Here is an 8,045-nt window from a genome sequence, read left to right as displayed (position 1 = left end):
TTTGTGTTGAGTTCATGTTTTCAGAGTTCAGGTGTGATGACACTGAAGTTACGACACGTTTCACCACCTGATGGCAGTAGAGAGTCTGCGCTCCTCTGTGCACCGCTGACTGTTATTTCAGGCCGCTCTGATTTGGATAAATACCTCAGGACAAGCAGGGAATTTATCAGCCGTGTGTGTGTGTGTGTGTGTGTGTGTGTGTGTGTGTGTGTGTGTGTGTGTGTGTGTGTGTGTGTGTGTGTGTCTTCTTCCTGCGACTCTCGTCACACAGACCGACTGTGAGCTGAAGGTGGAAGACATCGACATGGCAGCTGTTAAAATTAATTCACTTGGAGCAGGAGGTTTTGATTCCCTGAGATATTCCTTCAGAAGGCCATTAATCCCTTCAGCTGGGACGAGTCCAGTGATGTGTGGGTGTGGGGGTGCTGGGGAGGGGGGGGGGGCAGAAGGAGAGCTCAAGAACACTCAGATCGGAGAACAGAGAGAACACACACACACACAGATGAGGAAATTATCCTGATACCTTTGAATCAAGGTTGTCCTAAATGAGGATAAACTGCTCCTCTGCCCTCGTCCTAATGGCCCATGGCAGACTGTCACCGTGGTTACGCCTACCCCCCCCACACACACCCCTTCGAGAAAAGGCGTGACCTAATCTGTGGCGTCGGAGAACCCTGCCGGGGAACACCTGCAGGCTCACTTTCCTGAGACGCAGGAACATTTATGCAAGTGAAATGTGCCTGCTAAGGGCTTTAGGTCTTCAGTGTTTCCGCTGCACTCTTGCAAATAAAGAGGCCGCGGAGAACCACGACGGGTTCTTCGGCTCGTCCCCAGAGGAGAACCCCTTTTTGGTTCCTGGAAAAACCTTTTAGGGCCTTTTCCAGTTCAAGAACCTAATTTTGAATAGTTCTGAGCATTTCCACCACACGAACTGGTGAAAAGTTGGTTCCCAGCTGGAACCAAAAAATAGCAGGTTTTCCTTTGGAACGAAAGTGAGTGTGTCATGTTCTACAGGTCGCTGCAGCACCCTTTATTAATCACGGTTCCACTCAAAACTGGTGGAAATGAAGACTAGTTCACTAGATATCACCAAGGTTCCAAGGATCTTGAGCAGAACTGGAACAATAACCAGAGTTAATGTGGTGGAAAAGAGTCTTTAAGGTTCCACTTGGAACCCTTTCAGATGGTTCTACCTAGAAGCCAACATAAAGGGTTGTACCTAAAGCCATCTGCAAAAAATTTCACCCGGAACCCCCTATCGGAGGTTCTAAAGGAGAACGCTTCTGTGGTGTAATGGTTCCACCCTCAACCATCTCAGGGGGTTCTACTCAGAATCCTTCCACCTTGTAAAGATGCTAACAAGAACCCACACAGGAGGTTATACCAAGAACCATATTATATTCCAGGGGCTTTATCTAGAACCCACCCAGGGTGTTCTACAGAGAACTCCTTTATATTCCAAGAGATTTGTCTAAAACACACCCAGGGGGTTCTCGCACGAACCCTTCTATAATCCAAGGGTTTTATATGGAACCCACCCAGGAGGTTCTGCTGAGTTCTATATTCCAGGGGTTTTATGTTTAACCAACCCACGGTTGGTGGGTTTTATCTGAAATTCCAGAGTTAGTTAAAGATTTCAACGATCCATGAAGAACTTGTTCTTCCAAAAACAGTTCGTTGGATGAAAATGTTCCCTGAGTCTTACAAAGGACCCTTTCTTTAAAAAATGGTTCTTCAGAAGCTCATAGTTCTGGGTAGAACCTCACCCCCTCAGGAGGAACCCATTTTGGAACCCGCCTTTGTGAGAGTGTGGCTGGGGACCAATATTTTGGAAGCTGCATCCCCCCATCCTGTCAGCGTGTTCTCCTGAGGGCCCGGTGCCAGTCCCCTCCCTGTGATGCTCGTCCATATGCCGGGTGTATTAAGCTCGGAGAAGCTGTGGAGAATCGCACCAACAGGGACGGCCATCTGTCCTCTTACAGATATAGCATGGACTCGAACGAAGGCAGGATCTTAAAACATTTGGTCCGTTATATCACAGCGCCATGATGAATGGAGACGCTCCTATAGGCACGACTATGTATAGATGTCAGCAAGGGGCAGGACGAGGAGACGTCCAGGCCAGAGGGGACAAATAATTCAAGTTTCTTATAATAGTCCCATTTCAAGTAGTGAAAGAAGTGTTCAGTAAAAGATGAAGTAAAAGTACCAACACTTAACTATAAAAATACTCCGTTATATTAAAAATCTGTGACTATTCTCTGTTCAATTATCTTGCACGATTATCAATATATAAATTGACAAAAACAAGCCACGATGAGATCAGCTGCTTATAACTGTCAATTGTCTATAAAAATGTATTTATATACTGTAAACTTTAGCCTGTTGTTCTAAAAACAAAAGCCCACTGCTGTGAAAATACACACTCTGGAGTTCCAGTCTCACTGTCTGCCAAACCCTATTAACATTTTCCTCAATTTAACACATATAAATATCTGCTCCTTCCAAAAGATTATTTATAGTAATATTATAACTCAGAAACAGACATTTATTCATTTAGCGACCATTCAGCATTAGTTTGAACTCTGACTGACGTTAAACAGGCAAACAAAAACACATGTTAAGGTCCAGAATAAACATTTCAAAGGAGAACAGCTGTAGCGTTGTTTATTACAGTGAATATATCACAGATTTCTCCTTTAAATGCTGTACTTAAATGTGTTTAATTACTTTCCTCCGCTGATTGCTTCCATTTGTGCTGATCATCAGTTCTCAAACAGAAAATGTGTTTTCCATAACGCCTCCTACATCAGCAGTGTGAGTCTCCTCAGACACATGAGGGAACTGGTCTGAACTGGACCGTGGAGGACAAACCGGTGTGGTTTTAATGGGTCTGTATGAACGTGGATCAAGATTCTTCTCACAGCTCAGCGAGGACAAACAGGAAGGCGAATCATTCTCATCAGTGAAGGGAGACAAACAGGTCAATATGGCCTATCAATAATGAAACAGAGCAGGGATGCATGTTGTTAGTCGTCAGATTGAAGGGCAGCGCAGGTTCTGTAGAGAGTTAATCAGAGCACTCGAGTCTGAAAGTGGTGCTTTACTTCAAAATGGCACTTAATTTTTTCACACCACTACTTCCACGTGACTTAAACGTGTCACATGTCTCTGCTATTTGTAAACAAGAATTTGGACTTTCACTGGCTGGTCAAGGATCTTTTTTTTTCATTGTGAGAGTCAGAAAAAGTCTAAATTTGCTGAATTGTTAAAATTAATGACGGACATTACCTCATTTGAATCTCCAATCAGAAAGACTAATAATTAACCAGCAAAGTTTAATAAAGTTTGGTCTCTTTTTTTTTGTAATGCATCTGAGGAAAGAAACACACCAGGAAGTAAATATTCCTACTATTTTATAATGAAAAATGTGTGACACATATATGTTGTGTTTATGTGGTATTTTATTTACCTCAAGAGGAAAATATTGTATTATATTTATTTTATACATGTATGAAATATATATAACTTATGAAATCTCTTGATCTACTTTTATTTTAAAATTTCTTAACTTGCGTTGTGTCAGAAAACACCTTTGTCGCAGACAAAAATTCACAGCTTCAAACAATTAAAAAATGTTCAGAAGCCTTCGAAATATAAAACTAACAATACCTACTGATCACATATTTGTAAAAATGTAATATTATAATCGTCTTTGTTTTACAAAATGGCTGCTCACTGATGATGTGAAATGAAAAAAAAAACCCAGTCATCTCCGTCAAATGTTCAATCTTATGGAGTTAATTTAAATAAATAAATATAAGTCAGTGCCCACTCGGGCCACCCAGTCAAAAAAGTCTCTGTGACTTTAACTGTTTGGGTGGTGGTTGTAAGTAGGTGGTTAAAGTTTTAGCTTCAACAACTGAAACACTAACATGTGGCATTTTTTTGTTTGTTTGTTTGTTTTTGCTTAAATAGTCATTTAGTATAGTCAATAGTATTTTGAGTAGGTGGTTAAAATTTTAGCTTAAACAGTTGAAACACTGTACGTAGGTGGCTAGGCTTAGGTGAAATATTGTAGTTAGTTAGCTACACTTTTAGCTTCTGAGGTATATTTTACTGGTAAGATGGTTGAGTTCATGTGTAGAATGGGCCTACAGATCATACAATCTCTAACCTTCTCTAATAATTCAGCATTTCTTTGTCCTCGGTGGCCTCAGAGCCATGTATTTCCCTTTTTGGGTATCATGAAGGTACAGTTCTTTGCATCGATCCATGTTGGGAGATATGTAGAGATTTAAGAAGGTGAAATCTAAACAATGTACCTTCTGTCTCCTTTTAAGGGTCTGAAATGTTTACATTGCAGGAGGACATGGGATGAGCTCATGTCCCACATAGTCTTTGTGTAGTCTTATTGGATATTAATTATGTTTATTGGATAATAATGAGGTTGGGAACGCCTTATTGTCACAAATGCTTTAAAAACCGTAGACAGATCTCCATGGTTTGGGAATCTTTGTGACTTTTTATCCAGGGGTTCCTCTTTACAGCTGTGGACATCATTGGACTGAAGATTCCCCACTGTACTGCAGACAGTTGTTTCTGATGCTTGTTCAATAAATTCATTGAAAGAACATCGGCGGTGTTTTTGACTTTTTCCTCTCACCTCAATATTCAACACTTCCTTAAAATGTTGTAAGTAGCTATGTAAAATGTTAGCTTAGTTGATGTACAACAGGTAGCTTAGGGGAAATACTGTAAAACGCTAGTTAAAATGTTATCTTTAAGTAATGGTTAAACCATTGAAATTTTAACTTGGTTGAAAAAGTGATGTGCAGTTCACATATTTTAAAGTAATAGACAATTCAAATAAACAATTGAAATTCTAAAATTAATTGATAAATAATTGAAATACTGCAGCTAAAAGTAGGCTAGGCTAACATATAAACAGTTTAAATGTTCAAAGTCTGCCTCTTCAACATAACCTACATATTGAGAATTTTATTAAACTGTATTAATTGTTATAGTGTTCACTTTTATATAATTTATAGAGTTCAGTAAGATCCTGGTTTCAATCCATTCAAAAGATCACATTTAGAGGATGACTGGTAGTGCTGATGAGGGATATCTGAGCTCATCCGATCATGCTGAGGGGATGCGTCATAAAGGGAACCAGCAGATGATAAAACAAATGAGGAAAAGGGTTTTAGCATAAGTTAAAAGAAACGAGAGGAGAAGGCGACAGGATGAGGTGAGGATTTACAGAACATTAAACAGAAATATGACTTCCTGGTGAGCAGACGTGAAATCTTCCTCTTATAAATCTTGGGAAAACAAAGCAGGATGTTCAGTCTTTAGGATGCAGACACCATTAGCATACATACAGACTTAAAAAAAAACAAAAACAAAAAAAACGATCACCTCATTAGCATTTACCACCAACCCTCTCCCCACACAGAATCATCATAAAATAACCCTCCTACACAATGTACCATCATGCTATCATATAGCCTACCTACACTTGCAGAGCAGATTATTCCTAAAGTAGGTACCAGTGTTAATGTATGTTGGTCAAATCATGCTTATTAGTGTTAAAAGATAAATTCGGTTGCAGCGTTTTTTTTTTTTTTTATGTCATTAATTCTCATTGCAGGTTAAATTTATTGTCCTGCTGACATGATGGTCAAAACCTATTCACAAACAATTAGGCTGCTCTCATGACCCCAGTTTGATCAATACGACTGAGCTCAGCCCATACATACAATATTATATGTTTATATATATTTATATATAAGAGAATGGTGCATGATAGCCAACGTATGGCACTGCATCTCAAATCAAGTGTTATGCTCAAAATAAATCCATATCTGTAACAAGCAGAGTGTGAAAAATCAATCAGGATCGATGTGACAGGGGATTTTGTGGGAAGTGTTGCTCTGGAGGAGACGGCGGACTGTGAGAAATAGAGACAGAGAGGTAATAAAGCAGCTTCTTCTCACTAAACTGCAGATTAAAGTGACCTCTGGACCGGTGCCTCTGATGGGTCCCTAATTACCTCGTCTCTCGACGCCCTGATAAACGCCACTGAGACAGTTTTCCCTCCTCTGCTGTTTACAGCTTCAAAATCTGACATGGCGACGCCTGTGGCGCGCACGTACAAGTTTGACGAGAGGTTTTGGCTGCTCTGCCGTCTGTATTACAGGAACCATAGTGTCAGAACGGTGTCGAGTAATGGCTGAAGGACGAGGGGTTCTCCAACCCAGACCCTGATACTTCAGCAGCAGCGGCGCAGAGATGGACACAAAAAGTATCTTATTACAAATTACAAATACTTGCTCATCAAATGTATCAAAATTAAAATAAGAATTAAGAGAACAAAAATTTTTATCTTAGCTTAGATGAAATACTGCAGGTAGCTGGGTAAAATTTTATCTTAGTCAAAATACTGTAGCCAGCTAGAATTTTAGCTGAGGTGAAATATTGTAGGCAGCTAACTAAAACCTGAACCCAACCCTCGTTAGCAAACCTCGCCCCGTTTATGAGAGTGTGCTCATGTCTACATTGGGAAACCCCGGGTTGACTGACTGAGTTGATAACCAGCTTCATGTGACTGCTTCTCATTGGTCGCCTTTGTTTGGTTTAGTCGAGCCACATCACTTAAAGACACCTTGATACCTGCTTCGGAGTCCAGGGCCCTGGATTGGGTGGAGACATTCACCTGTCAGAACACAGGGGCGGAGTTTAGAGAAGGAGGAGGTTATGAAACACGTGGGAGTCTGTGTCCCTGCTGCCACTCCAGTCAGTTTGTTTGAGCTTCTTGTTTCTATACTTTGAGCAATGACATGATATAAAGTTAATGTGTATATTTGACTTTCTAACAGACCATCATGTTCTGGGGGCTGTTTGATTTACCTACCTGAGTACACCAAATTGTTTGAAGCTCACCATGCACTGTGTTGGAGTTACTTATCTGTGAGATGAAGCTAAACATGTAAGTAAAGACAAACTGTTTAATATGAGGAGAATGTGGTTGTATATGACCTGTTTCTTCGATAGTAGGATCCCAGTAAAGACCATCCCGTCTCCAGTCACTCAATAAATGGTTAAAATTTAGTTTAGTTTGGTTGGTTTGATTTAAAAAGGACAGTGTGCAGTGATCATTTACAACAAATGAAAACATGGTTGCACCAGACACTGATTTTCATCTGTAGTCCTGCACATAACAAGTAGACGCAGTAAATAACATTTAAAGTGCAGGCTGCACAATACAATTTACTGTAAGAAATACACGATAAACAAAGTTATCAGCACGTTTCCACAAGAGTAACACATCTATGTACCTGCTGACCTCTAACATCTACCTAAGATCAGTGCTGACAAGACAAGAAACTGTGATTACTTGTGATATTATAAATTATTATAAAATAAATTATTATTATCATATAAAAAGTCTAGAGGTTCTATGGTCCAAATTATAAATATACAGTCTTTTTTCAAATTGCCTTTTTTGGTGTTTTGCTATTATTTTGTAAGTAGGCTGCTTTATTCTGTAGAATGTGGTAGTTTTGCTGTTTTTTTAATCTATTGTTGCTGTTGTCTTGTTGTTTCTTGTCACTATTTTGTAAGTATTTTCTCTCGTAACGTGTGTTTGTGGTATTTTTTTTATTGTTGTTTTATTATTATTTTTCCTAGGGCTGAAAAATTAATTGCAATTGCAATAGAATCGCAATATGGACAAGTGCAATTTCCAAATCCCAGAACCAGAACCAAGTCACAATTTTTTGAAAAAGGACAAATGTGTAAGAAAACAGCATTATAATAAAGTACCATAGAGCTGCAGGGAAGATCTGACCTACAAATCTTGATCTGCAGATTAAAACTGTGATGCAAAACTGATCGTTTCCTCTAATCATATTGTAATTTCAGTCAAAATAATAGCATTATGGCTTTTTTACCAAATCATGCGGCTCTAATTTTTCCTTCAATGTTTGCACTGTGCAGCACCTTCTAACTGTGATTTGAAAGGTGCTTTATAAATAAAGTTT

Source organism: Lutjanus erythropterus, chromosome 6, assembly GCF_056507025.1.
Source record: "Lutjanus erythropterus isolate fLutEry1 chromosome 6, fLutEry1.hap2, whole genome shotgun sequence".
Classification (NCBI taxonomy): domain Eukaryota; kingdom Metazoa; phylum Chordata; class Actinopteri; order Lutjaniformes; family Lutjanidae; genus Lutjanus; species Lutjanus erythropterus.
This window is presented reverse-complemented; position numbering follows the sequence as displayed.